Here is a 14,695-nt window from a genome sequence, read left to right on the forward strand (position 1 = left end):
CTGACCGCACCATCCAGGTGCCCCTGGATTGTGGTGATTATTGCACAGCTGTATACATTTACTAAAAATCATTGGATTGTACATTTACAATGGGGAATTTTATGCTGTATAAATTAAACCATGATAAAGCTGCTTTTAAAAAGTTAGATAGACTTATACAGATATATATAGTCATATTTTTTCTATGCATACACTTTTTAGATATAAAAATGGTATCCAGTATGGATCATGGACACATTTCCATGACAAATAGATCTATCTAATCCTTTTTAATGGGTGCATAGAGTCCCAGTGTACAGCTCTACCATAATTTATTTAAGCTTTTCTTTACTATTAGGCATATAGGTAGTTTCCAATTTTTTGTCATCATAAACCACACTGCAGTGAGCATATATGCAAGCATCTTTGTATTCTTTGGATTATGTTTCCTTAAGACAAAATTCAAGTGGAATTGCTGGGTCAAAGACTATATTAATATTAGAACATTTTTTCCCCCAAATTGGCCTCTAGAGATATTGTGCTAATGTACACTCCTAGCAACCATGTATGAGAGTACCAGTTTCACCATACCCTCAATAGCCCCAATAGCATCTTTGCCAACCGGATAGTCCAAAATAACCTCTAACATACAATTATCTGATTATTAGTGGTGTAACACTTTTCCATATGTATATTCGCCACTTTTGTTTCTTATTCATCATATCAATCAATAGTATCAAATGATGTTAGTATTGTATCAATGAGGTTATGAAGCCTAACATATTTTGGTGAGATGATCATGGAGTTAATAATAGCTTATATATTTCTTCCATAAAGTTATAGCCACTGAAATTAATTAGTAATACCAGAGGAGATGTTATTTAGACAGATTCAGATTTTCCAGTAATGATCATATCTAGATGTTTGTGTTATTTGTAAATTATAATCCGGCTTCCTTGAATTTTTCAACCATTAAAAGTGAAGTTTAACCAGTGGCCATGTACTCATTAAGTATACAATTTTTTGGCTCCACCCACCTTAAAAATAGTTCAAAACATTCTCACTAACACCTTGGGGAGGAGAGACCTGTCTTCACAATTTATGAGATAACTAACCTTCACAGATAGCAATAAGGATATCATGAAAAATTGAATATGTATTGAGTGGTTACTACATGACAAGCTAAGTTCTAAGTGGTTTTTACCCATCATCTCATTTCAACCTCCTATCAACCCAATGAGGCTGGTGTTATTGTAGCCCTGATGTAAAAGCAAGGAAAACTGAGACAGAGTTAAATAACATGGTCATTGCCTCAGAGATAATGATGGCAGATTGGAACTTAAATCTGGATTTTGGTAAACCATACTCCCTAGCATTTAGCAACTCCTCTAAGACTGTTTCCTTAGCCTTACTGAGCTTCCATAATAGCTATCTCACAGGACTGTTAGCACTGAGATTTCTTTCTCACTGTCTCCACGTTTTTAGCTCCCAAACATACGTGTATGTGAGTGTGTATTTGTGGGCGTATATGTGTTTATATGTGAATATGTATGTGAGTATGCCTGTATGAATATTTGTGTATGAACATGTGCACATGATGTGTGAATGTGTGTATATGTATGTGAATATATGTGTATATGGGAATGTGTGGGTACTTTTGTGTGTGAAAATGTGTATATGTGAGATGTCTGTGAAGATATGTGTATGTTTCTCTCTCTAGGCTGGGGCACTTTGAGGGCAGGGACTGCTTCTTGCTCATTCTTACATCCCCTGCATCAAACCCAGTGTCTTCCAATTCCATAAATTTTTGTTGAATAATGAATGAAACTGAAAGACCTTTATACCTACTGAAAGTAAATTACATGTCATTTCTTTCCCCTTCCTTATTTCTGATTTAGGCAGTAAATTTACTAGCACATTCTTTAAATGCTACTGCGTAGGTTACATGAAAGTAGCAAATTCCTTTGGTATACAAGTGCTCTGTGGTGTAAATACATTTTTCTGTCCTTGTGGAGTTATATTTTTAGGAAGCATTTTTTTTCAGGTATTATAAGAAAGTAACCTGCAATTATGGCAATTATTCTAAAATAGGATTTTGTGTCATTCAAAAATTCCAAATCCGACTTTTGGTTATTTTTTCCGATTTCAAAGTAAACAAATCACCTGATTTAAGCTGTTTTTGTTTCAAAAGGGGAATCTAAAAATATCCTCCTTTCTACTTCATCTCCCTTTTTGCGTCATACTGAATTGGTACTCTCACACTCCCACCCTCTCCTCATTCCTAGCTACTTCTGCCGAAATGAATCATAAGCATTTGGCAGTGTAATGACAAGCCTTAACACGTTCAGATCTTGAGAAATAAAAAATGAAAACTGTACAGACATACTTCTTTTACAAGGGGTATTCAAATCCCAGTTTTAAAAATCTAGACACTAACAACTTTTGACCTGTAAGGACTTGAAAGGTCAATATTGAATTTATTTCATTCAGACATTAACCAGCTGCTGCACTCAAGCCTCCAAGCCTCTGGAGTTGGTAAAAGGCTTTGTGCTATTGTATCGCTCCATCCTCTTATGTATTGTATTTCTTCTGCCTTTGTTTGTAAAATATCTGTTGGATGTGATACTTTAGAGCACTGGCTCAAAACTATTCGTCCCGTCATTAACTGGCTCTGTGGGCAAGTCACTACTGAACACGGAGTCTTACACATGAGTTTCAGTTTTTAACAGAGGTAGCTTCAGGGAAATGAAACCATTCAGAATCACCCAGAAAATAGGAAAACTGCTAGTAAGATTTTTGTAGTCGTTTGCCTCTTCAGAATGATCATATGATCTCTAAGAGCCCTTACAACTAAAATTCTGTTTTCATTGTGCCCCTAACTTTAGTTGCCTTATGAATTAGCACTGTGTCCGTTGTTCTGATATAATTGTGACTGAAGAGTGAATAAATGCTGCTGGAATTTCAGAAAGGAGGGCATGTCTGTCAAAATCATTGAGAATACTGTTTACACTGAAAAAAGTTGTTTTTGAGAGAAAGAGAGAGTCAGGGGGAGGAGCAGAGGGAGAGAATCTTTTTTTTTTAATTATTATTATTTTTTATTATATTAGTCACCATACAGTACATCCCTGGTTTCCGATGTAAGGCTCGATGATTCATTAGTTGTGTATAACACCCAGTGCACCATGCAATACGTGCCCTTCTTACTACCCATCACCAGCCTATCCCATTCCCCCACCCCCCTCCCCTCTGAGGCCCTCAGTTTGTTTCTCATAGTCCATAGTCTCTCATGTTTCATAGAGGGAGAGAATCTTAAGCAGGCTCCATACCCAGCACAGAGCCCAATCTCATGACCCTGAGATCATGACCTGAGCTGAAATCAGGAGTCAGATGCTTAACCGACTGAGCCACCTAGGCACCCCTGAAAATTTTTCTTGAGATGACCCTTAATAAATTTACCAAGTGAGGGATGCCCGGGTGGCTCGGTCGGTCGGTTCAGCATCTGCCTTCAGCTCAGGTCATGATCCCAGGGTCCTGGGATCAACTCCTGAATCAGCTCCCTGCTCAGCAGGGAGTCTGCTTGTCCCTCTATGCCCCCCCCACCATGTGCGCATGTGCTCTCTCTCTCTCAAATAAATAAATAAATAAATAAAGTCTTTAAAGAGAAAAAAAAAAGAAATTTACCAAGTGTGATGGGAAAGCCCACTATATGCATTGTCCAGGGAGGGAGGGAGGTTTTCAGAGTAAAGTCAGTGCCTATCATCCAGAAGAAATGTTCAGGTTTTTGCTCGAAAGAAATAACTTCCCAGGACCTTACTACCATCTTGTACTCTTCCTCATTTCCTCTTCTAATCGTTCAGATCTGGCACCTCACCCAGGTTTTTAATGAAAATTTTGTTACTGCAAGTTCCTGTTTCACAAAGCTATCACAGCAATTACAAACCACAATTTGTGGCTTATTACAATAAATTTTTAACACAATCATGGGACACTGCCCATTTGTCTGGGAAAATCACAGTCTTCTCTATTTCTACAGCTTGTTTTTCATATTGCTGCAAGAAGAAATTAACCAATATAGATTCCTATTAGAAGTATATTTATTCTCAATATATATCCATGTGAACTTCATTTCTAACAAAAAATGGACAGATTATTTGTGATTGAGTATTCAGCTGAATACAAAATATGTATTCCAAAGTTGACTCTTTAAATAATTATTTAGAATTAGGGACACTCAGGTGGCTCAGTCAGTTAAGTGTCTGACTCTTGATTTCAGCTTAGGTCTGTCTTTATTTATTTATTTATTTTTATTTATTTGAGAGAGAGAGCACGCGCGCACATGATGGAGGGGTTCGGGGAGGGGCAGAGGGAAGAGCAGACTACCTGCTGAGCAAGGGAGCCCGACCTGACATGGGGCTCGATCCCAGGACCCTGGGATCATTACCTGAGCTGAAGGCAGCTGCTTAACCAACTGAGCCACCTAGGCACCCCTCAGCTTAGCTCTTGATCTCATACTCATGAGTTCAAGCCCCATGTTGGGCTCCAGCCTGGGCGTGGAGCCTATATTTTATTTATATATATAATATATATATATATATTTTATTCACTCCCTCACTCAACAGATAGTGTTGATTTCTGCTATATGCCAGGCAGTCTCCTAGGGACTGGGGAATCAGAATCAAAACAGACCAAATAAAACAAAACAAAACAAACAAGAATCTGCACTTCTTGGGATTTATATTCTAGACCCGTAAGTGGGATTTAGACAAATACTAAAAGACAGATATTATCTTCTAGCCCAGTGATTCTCAATTAGGGGTGATTTTGCCTGTCCCCCAGGCCCCCAGGACACTAAGTGATTTCTGCAGATGGTTTTGGTTGTCACACCCGGGGAGGGGGATGCTATTGGCATCTGAAGGGTAGAGGCCAAGGATTCTGCTACACATCCCACACAGGCTTCGACGAACAGCCCCAACTGAAAGCTATCAGGCTGAGACTGAGAACCCTTGTACTAATGTTTAGTGTTAGAGCTCAGAATGTTGGTTACCCTTGAGGGGGTGGTAACTGGAAGAGGGCATAGGTGGGGGAGGGTTCTGGATGCTGATTACATAAGTGAATTTATTATGCAAAAATCCGCTAAACTCGGCTCTTGTGATTTGTGTATTTTTCTGCAGGTATAATTTAACAGATATAGTCACTGCATTCTTTGAAACTCTTCCATCAGGACATGAGGTGTCTATGTCTCCTACCCTTGAATCTTGGATCTGTGACCGCTTGACCAGTGTAATAATATAGCTGAACTGAGACTGTGTCAGCTTCCAGACCAGACCTTAAGAAATCAGTGGCTTCCACTTCCTGTCACTTGGGACACCTACTCTTGGAACCCAACCACCATGCTCCCGATAAGCCCGAACAACAGGGGGAGAGGAACAGGCCCCAGGCCCTCAACTGACTGACCTCCCCTGACAGCCAGGATCAACCTACCAGCAATGTGAGTAAACCACCCCGAAGTTGGTCTTCCAGCTTCTAATCAAACTACCCCAGCTGACATCAAGTGAAGAAAAGTCAAGCCTTTGCCACTGAGCCCTCCCCAGGTTGCAGATTCATGAACTAACGACATGACTGTTGTTAATTTAAGCCATTAAGTTTTAGGGAAGTTTGTCAAGCAACAGTCTGTAACTGCAATAACGTTAAGTACATCAAAATTTTACTTTAAAAAGTAGGACTATGGCCACATAATTTGGGGAAAATTCTTGGTTAAATAAAGTTTTAAAGGTTTTCTTACTATGGAACTGTTAATGGGCTAATGTGCTTTGTGTTTTTGCACAAGAGTAGCCAGTGTTTCTCAAACATTTTTAACCCCAGAATCTGTATTTTATTTTATTTTATTTTTTAATGATTTTTTATTATATTATGTTAGTCACCATACAGTACATCCCCGGTTTCCGATGTAAGGCTCGATGATTCATTAGTTGTGTATAACACCCAGTGCACCATGCAATACGTGCCCTCCTTACTACCCATCACCGGTCTATCCCATTCCCCCACCCCCCCTCCCCTCTGAGGCCCTCAGTTTGTTTCTCATAGTCCATAGTCTCTCATGTTTCATTCCCCCTTCTGATTACCCCCCCTTTCTTTATCCCTTTCTTCCCCTACCGATCATCCTAGTTCTTATGTTCCATAGATGAGAGAAATCATATGATAGTTGTCTTTCTCTGCTTGACTTAGTTCACTTAGCATTATCTCCTCCAGTGCCGTCGATGTTGTAGCAAATGTTGAGAACTCGTTCTTTCTGATAGCTGAGTAATATTCCATTGTATATATGGACCACAACTTCTTAATCCAGTCATCTGTTGAAGGGCATCTCGGCTCCTTCCACGATTTAGCTATTGTGGACATTGCTGCTATGAACATTGGGGTGCATATGGCCCTTCTCTTCACTACGTCAGTATCTTTGGGGTAAACACCCAGTAGTGCAATGGCTGGATCATAGGGTAGCTCAATTTTTAACTTTTTAAGGGACCTCCACACTGTTTTCCAGAGTGGCTGTACCAACTTGCATTCCCACCAACAATGTAGGAGGGATCCCCTTTCTCCACATCCTCTCCAACAATTGTTGTTTCTTGCCTTGTCTATTTTTGCCACAGAATCTGTATTTTAAGGCACATCTTGCAGGACTGGGGCTCCATGGACCAGACATTAAGGAAACCACGCTCAGGGTGCCTACGTGGCTCAGTTGGTTAAGCGTCTGCCTTTGGCTCAGGTCATGATCTCAGGGTCCTGGGATCAAATCCCACATCGAGTCCCACTTCAGGCTCCCTGCCCAAGGGGGAACCTGCTTCTCCCTCTCCCTCCCCCTCCATGTGCTCTCTCTTGCTCTGTCAAGTAAGTCAATAAAATCTTAAAGAAAGGAAGGAAGGAAGGAAGGAAGGAAGGAAGGAAGGAAGAGAAAGAAAACCACACTAACCTTTCAGTAATTCAGAGTTAATATCAGCATGGTTTTAACTGGAAAATTCATCTGTAATACAGTTAATTCTGATACTAAGGTGAAATACTTTAAATTTGTCTAATGAAAAATTTTTAAATTATTTGAAAAGTTTTAATGGTAGTTGAAAAGATTAGATGACATACCACTAGTTATTTCAGTGTCCCTGAGGTCATAATCAATGGCTACATAAATTTAAAAAAAACACTGAATTCTGTTTTACTTGGATTAATAGTAGCAATGTATACTCTGATTGAGCTGTTGAATGTTTAAAGTGCTTTCCGTGTTTCCTTAAATTCTCACTCGATCTTAGGTTGAACTATACAACCCAATACAAAGTTGGCTTTTTGTCTAGGCCTTAAAAGCAACATTGGACTGAAGTGGATAAATCGAGAAAGTATCTCCTGTCTCACATCTAGTGGAACTCAAGTTTGTTCTTCATGGTCATCATCCAAAATCAAATGGAGGTTTTGTTTTGGTTTTCTTATCAAAGACCAACAATCCCCAGTTCCCCCATGTCTCAGCTCGGACATTTCATTTCAGCATGAGGAAATTTTGGAAGAAAAATACGGTGTTGAAGTATAACCTTATGAAGGCTAGGATACTGACCAGTTTCCCAGGAGCCCCTTGGCATCATTCCCCTTCAGCCGCTCAGACCCTCGGCTGGAAGCTGACCTCTGGAGGTAGAGTTCTCCAACCAGTCTTCTTTAGTCCATGCTCTCTCTAGATTTACAGTGCCTTGCTTTCCATCCCAGAGCCTTACTACCAAGTCTTAGTCACCCTCATCTACGCCTGATTGCTGGAAACGTTATTGTCTGTGTGAACCTTCCTCTTCAAACTCTGCTGACAGTAATCACTGCACTCCCAAACCAACTGAATTGGGAATTCTGGTTTCTAGATTTCTCTTTGGCTTGTGGAAAGACCATTTGTTTGGCTTTTGTATACCTCACAGAACCACACCACCAAAAAGGCAGGAGAAGGCTGAAATCCAGGCCACATTTCATTAACGAGGCTGAGTGCCTGGGAGACTGTTAGCCCAAAGGGACATCTTTTTCTGGATTTAACAAAGGTGATTTATAAAGTAGTGTTTGCACGGGGTTCTACCATAGGCCTCTGGGGCATCATTAGAACATCCAGGATATTCTCTTTCCTATCTTTTCTGTTACCTTAGGCTCTGTCCCATTCCATAGTATTTCAGACATGTCCTTTACATATGAGAGACTTGACCGAGTGACTTCTAAAACAGTCCATGCCCTCAAGTTCTATGATTCTATATTCTGCTCTTGCTCTCTCTCCTCTTCTTATGGATGTGGTGCCCTATCCCTCTACCTAAGAGGCTGTCGCCTACCCCTGCCACAGCAGAACAGATTCTTTTGTTCTTTCTGATCCTCCTGGACATCATCCCCTTTAACAGTAGCCTCACTTAGAGAGATGCCCAAACACTCAATTAAAATTTAAAGGTAAGTCCCATTGACCGCTATTACAACTTCTAAAATAGTTGCAAACTATGATCACTTTTCAACGAGGTCATTTTTTTTTCTCAGAGAAAAGCTAAAATAATTGTAACGTGTTGCGTATACCTCACCAAGGACAAGAGAAGATGGATGTCCCAGCTCAGAGAGCTAAAGCGCTCTTCCTCTGCCTTTTTGTTGTATAGGAGCCCTCAGCAGGTACACGATGTCCCCCTTCCTTGCTGAGGGTGGGTCTCCTTTACTCGCTCTGCCAATTCAAATGCTGATCTTTTCCACAAGACCCTCACAGACACACCCAGAAATAAGGCTTTACCAGCGATCTGGGCATCACTTAACCCAGTCAACTTGATACAAAAAGTTAATCATCACACCCTACCACATAACACTACTTGCCAATGAAAGGAACGGGCCGTTAGATGCATACAATGATAAAGAATTGTACTGAGCGAAAGAAGCCGGACAAAAACGAGTACATTCCATCTATACAGTCAAATGGAAACGAAAATGCAAACTCAACTATAGTGATAGAAAGCACATCAGTGGTTGTCTGGGGGTTGGGGGGAGAGCAGTTACCCAGAGGCACACGGAAACTTGGGGGGGGCAGTAAGCGTATACCTTAGTTTGATTATGGTGATGGATTCACAGGTGAATATGTATGTCAAAACCCTGATGAAACTGAAAACCTGGGCACCTGGGTGGCTCAGTTGCTTAAGTGTCTGCCTTTGGCTCAGGGCATGATCCTGGGGTCTTGGGATTGAATACCTCCTTGGGCTCCCTGCGGAGTCTGCTTCTCCCTCTGCCCCTCCTTCCACTCGTTCTCTCAATCTCTCTCTCTCTCAAGTAAGTAAATAAAATCTTAAAAAGAAAAAGAAACTGAAAACCACATTTTAATCATATTATCTAATCAAATAATAATTATAACCTAATCAAGGCATAATTATTATAATCGATTCCTAATTATTGGGACTTGTATCTTATTCAAAATCAACTCATAGGTTTGCCTTAATAATAATGATAAACCCAGGTTTACATTATGGCTGTGCACCTAACTCATGTTGACACTCGGGGTCCCTAAGCACAACATTAGGAAGTGATCCTTCACTGGTAATTGAAAATTGAAAATCGATTTTCATAGAAAAGAAGACAGTAGCATGGAGGGTGACCTGCATGGGCTTTGGTAGCCTCATTATCCCTCCTGGCAACCACGCCCTCCATTCTTTGAAATGGACAAATATTATCAACACAGTTTTTCTCAACATTACACAAAATGCTTTGTAAATAAAGCTTGGAGGTAAGTCCTCAGGCTTCCAGTTCCAAGTCAATAAGCTACCCATAAGCTTCCTGTCCCCACATACAATTCTGAGTCACCAATAGGAGAGACTTCCCCTTTTTGTGACCCTTCCTATAATATGGAAACCACTTGGGTGGTTTTTATACCTGTGATTAGCACCAATAATTATGCTGAGATTTGTGGAAAATTTTGCTTCTAAGCAGTATTCACTCAATTTCTCAAAACGTAGGCGTGGAGTGGAACCCTGCAAGCTCTTTGCTCCCATTTAAACCTCCTGCCTCACTCAGGAGACCATTCTAATTCCATTGTACAGCTTTGCCTTTCAGATGTTTGCTGGTTCACATAACAACGAGGATTAGGAAATTATTAAAGGATAAAGACTGCTCTGAAGCCAAGTACTACTGCCATCCAACCCCAGACCAACCGATCTTGCTAAACCCACAAACTCAGAAGCACTTAGCTCTCTCCCAGAGAGCTTTCCTTGTCTTCCTCTCCAGTCGCATGATTTACTTTCCCAAAGGGAGGTTATGTTCCATTATGTTTTGATAGCATCCAGATTCTCCAGATAAACTCATTTACAATGTGCTACACTCCTATAAACCAGGCCAACTGAATTATTTTCAAATTACTCACCTCTTTACTGAGCTGGCAAAACAAACTAGCTGGATTATTAATGTAAAAGCCCTGTAAGGTGATGTGCTACTAAGGCTTCAGTAAAACAACATTTTTTTTAAAGAACGAGGGTTTCTGTGTAGTCAAAATATTACCTTTTGTGTGCTACACAGAAGGAAAAATTCAATCTTCTCTTAACAAAGAGCAGGTAGCAAATTAATCAGAGGATTTAAAACTGTTACAGTAGCGGTCTCAAATAATGAGCGGGTGGAGGTAGGGTTTGGAAAGAAGGAAGGAAGGAAGGGAGGGAGGAAGGAAGGGAGGAAGGGAGGAGGGGAGGGAGGGAGGGAGGAAAGTGAGGTTTCTGATATAGAAGACATTTCATCATTTATAATTTGCTGAACATGACAGTTAAGAGCTCAAGAAGACCAGCAATTAAATGATGGTAATTGAGGGGCACCTGGATGGCTCAGTGGGTTAAGTGTCTGACTTGTGATTTCGGCTCAGGTCATGACCTCATGGGTCTTGAGATCAAGCCCCTTGTCAGTCTCCGTGCTCAGCAGGGAATCTGCTTGAGATTCTCTCTCTCCCTCGCCCTCCGCCCCTCCCCCATCTCTCTTTCTTGCAAAATAAATATAAATATAACTCTGATGTTGGTTGATATTTTAATATGAAAAGCCAGAGTTGAGGGGCGCCTGGGTGTCTCAGCCGTTAAGCATCTGCCTTCAGCTCAGGGAAGGCAGGAAGCCTGCTTCTCCCTCTCCCACTCCCCCTGCTTGTGTTCCCTCTCTCACTGGCTGTCGCTCTCTCTGTCAAATAAATAAATAAAATCTTAAAAAAAAAAAAGAAAAAGCCAGAGTTGAGGACCCAGAGCCCAAAGCCAGTGCTGTCCTTCACAGCATCAGCTGTGTTTGAAAGAGCTGACTGTGCGGGGTTTTACTGACAAATCCGAGGTGCCATCACACCTGCAGAAAATGGGTTTTGCTACAGAAATGGTGCGGAATGTGTCACCCGTTTCCCTTTTCAGGACTGAAGGGCTTCTTTCCTCAGGTGATGGGAGTCAGTTCTCTCCAGAAATGACTCCGCTCTAAAGCGGCCTCTCCCCAGGTCACGTGGTCTTCCTGAGCCGCCTCAGCCCTTGACTGGTTACCGCCTGCGTCGGTCAGGCAGGACGGCTCTGAAGGGCCATCCCAGCCCCAGAGATCACAAGGGGGTTAGCCGAGGCTTTCGTTGAGACTATTTCATGGTGAACCTTCTTCCCACCTGATCCTGCTTCCTTCCCTTCTCGTCCATGGATGTTGACCCCAAGAGTGCTTGCCAAGTAATAAACTTCCAGCACACCTCTCTTTGAGCTGGCGTCCCCAGAACCTCCTCCCCCCCCCCCAGCTTTGTTGAGACATAATTGACATATAATATTTTGTAAGTTGGAGGTGTACAACACGTTGACTGGATCCACTTTCATATTGCAAAACGACTGCCATCGTAGCCTTTAGCAACACCTCCATCACTTCACGTAATTACCATCTCTTTTTTTGCGGTGAGAACATTTCAGATCTACCCTCTTAGCAACTTTCAAGTACATAATGCAGTATTATTAACTATAATCACGATTCTGTACATTAGATCCCCAGAACGTACTCATCTGGAAGCTTGTACTCTTTGACCAACATGTCCCTTTTTCTCCCACACTGCAGCCCCTGGTAGCCATCCTTCTAGTTTCTGTTTCTATGGGTTCGGCTCTTTTAGACTCCACATGTAAGTGAGATCCTACAGTATTCGTCTTTTCTGTCTGACTCATTTCACTTTGTCTTCAAGTTCCATACATTTTGTTGCAAATGCGGAATGTTTTTCTTTCTCACAGCTGAATAATATTCCATCACACACACACACACACACACACACACCACATCTTCTTTATCCATTTATTCACTGAGAGACCCTTAGGTTGTTTCCATGTCTTGGCTGTTGTGAATAATGCTGCAATGAACAGGGAAGCCAAAAACTCTTTTATTTGTTTTCATCTTACTTTCAAAATATAGTTAAATAACAAAATGTGATATAAAGTAGAAGACTAAAATCCCACACCCCTACTCTCTAGTTTCCCAGAAGGAACCACTTTTAATTATTGCTTGTATATCCTTCCAGAAATGCCCTTTAAGTCTACAACCACATACACACGTTACTTTTTTTACCCATGAGAGTATACTATGTCAGTGTTGTGCAGACTGATTGACTTCATTTAAATATATTCTGTGTATCTTTTCATATCATTACAGATTTCTTCAGAGTGGTTCCATATTATATCATTATATAGATAAACCATAATTTTTTAAACCTTTCCTGCATAAATAGGTAGGTAGTTTTTGGTTTCCTCTTTCACGAATAATATCGCAAGAAACATCCTTGAATGTTATCTTTCCCCATTTCTATATCTATAGCGTAAATATATCTGTATCTATAGATATATAAATATATCTGTATCTATAGATATATAAATATATCTGTATCTATAGATATATAAATATATCTATATCTATATCTACAGCATAAATGTTAGAAATAGAATTCCTAGATCCAATGCTGTGAGAATTAAAAAAAAATTTTAAGACATTGCCACATTGCTTCCCTAAAAAGCAGCCCCAGTTTAAATTCCAAAAATTCTCCAAATCAATTCAAGAGAATGCCTCTTTCTTCACACCTTCATCAGCTATGGACATAACAAAACATTTTAATCTTTGCCAATAACAATAGGTGGGAAATATTACTTCACAGGTCCCCTGCAAACCCATGGGGTGCATTTGCTTGAATTTTTAAAAGGTGTCCTCTTGGGTGAATGAGTTTTTAAAATTCCTTGCACCGCCCCCCCACCCCCACCAACACACAAGACAGTTTAGGTAGACAGAAGCCAGGCCAGAACGTGGAATGCGGCATGGAGAACTTCACTTTCACCCCACTCCCCTCCTTGACCAGTCACCCTTGCACAGTGCTCAAACTGAGCAACTATACATTCAGCCCTGGAAACATACTGTTTGAAATAGCATTTCTTTAACCATGAGTATAATCCATACAACCCTCAGTATTTTTATTGGCCATTTGTTTTTCATTTTTTTCTTTATGGAGAGTTGTTCTGAGTAGTTGAAAACCCATCAAGGCGATATTTTCATGAATCTGTGTAACACCACAATGGCACAGATGAGTACTAAGTGGTAATATCATTTGGTATTTGACGTCCTGTATGAAAACAAGTCGTGTTTACCTTTCGTCACTCCAGGCCATTAGCTCATCCGCCTCAGCTAAAATTGTACGTCCAAGTGTATGAAGTAATTTCTAGTTACTGGCCCTCTTTTAAGGGCACTAGACATAATGATCATAATAACAGATATGATTAATCCAGTGCCTAGTATACGGTGAGCAGGTGAGGAAGCAGTATAGCTGGGAGGCCCCACACCCTCACTAGCTGTCCCTAACCCGTGGCACACATTTTGAGGTCTCATTGACTCTAGTCTGGCCTCTGCCCTCTGCCTCTTACAAACTGGGCAGCTTGGATAATGTACTTCACCTCTCAGAAACTTAGTCTCCCTGCCTATAAAATGGGGCTAACAATAATACTACCTCCCTGATGAGGTTGTGGGAAAGATTAAATGATTTAGTATATGAAAAATGCTTAATATGGCACCCGCTATCCAGTAAGCGCTCAACGATTGTGAGCTATGTTGACTGCGTGTTGTACATACATTATGTGACTCTCCTGATTTAACTGATGAATGTCAGTGACTCGCTCTTGCCAACACAATGATGTTATTTTTGAAACTGTTCCTTGGAAATGAAGAGGCGTCCAGGGCCTGCCACAGGGAAAAGGACTGTGAGAGAGATAAGGCCAGTAAGACTTCTAGACCCTTCTCTTCAATCAGAATAGTTCCACTTTTATCAGTATTTTATACTGTGGTTCCAAATAAAACTTAACATGAAAAAAAGTTTCCTTTTTTTTTTTTAAAGTGAAACTTACCCTGAGCCACAGGGTCAGGATTTCAAGAGAGTAAAGGCAGAAGCTGCAAGGTCTCTTAAGGTCTAGGTTCTGAAATTCACACAGCGTTGCTTCCGTCACATTCTGTTAGTCAAAGCAAGTCACAGAGCCAGACCAGTTTCAAGTGGTGGAAAATTAGACTGCATTTATTGATGGTAAGAACAGCCAAGTCACATGGCAACGGGGTATGGACATTGGGAGGTGAGATTCCTTGAGGGGCCGTTGTAATGACTTCCCTCAGACAGCTCTACACACTTCATTAATGTTGCTCATCCTGTTTATACCCCCCCCCATTATTCTAGGGAGTGAGAACCCCCTGAGTATTTTTAGTCAAG

The 14,695-nt window shown here is 40.9% G+C and overlaps 1 long non-coding RNA gene across 2 annotated transcripts in view; it reads left to right on the plus strand.

The window, feature by feature from the left end:
- LOC123000790 (uncharacterized) overlaps positions 1-14,695 on the plus strand; it is a 29,522-nt gene that overhangs the window by 2,069 nt on the left and 12,758 nt on the right. The window contains exon 3 of one of the 2 annotated variants that reach the window (XR_008957977.1): positions 5,151-5,467. This is a non-coding gene — a long non-coding RNA (uncharacterized LOC123000790). Of the gene's footprint in view, positions 1-5,150; positions 9,267-14,695 lie in introns of those variants that run through there. The other variant, XR_006409050.3, reaches the window with a different exon arrangement.

The sequence above is a fragment of the Ursus arctos genome, unplaced genomic scaffold (assembly GCF_023065955.2).
Source record: "Ursus arctos isolate Adak ecotype North America unplaced genomic scaffold, UrsArc2.0 scaffold_7, whole genome shotgun sequence".
Lineage (NCBI taxonomy): Eukaryota > Metazoa > Chordata > Mammalia > Carnivora > Ursidae > Ursus > Ursus arctos.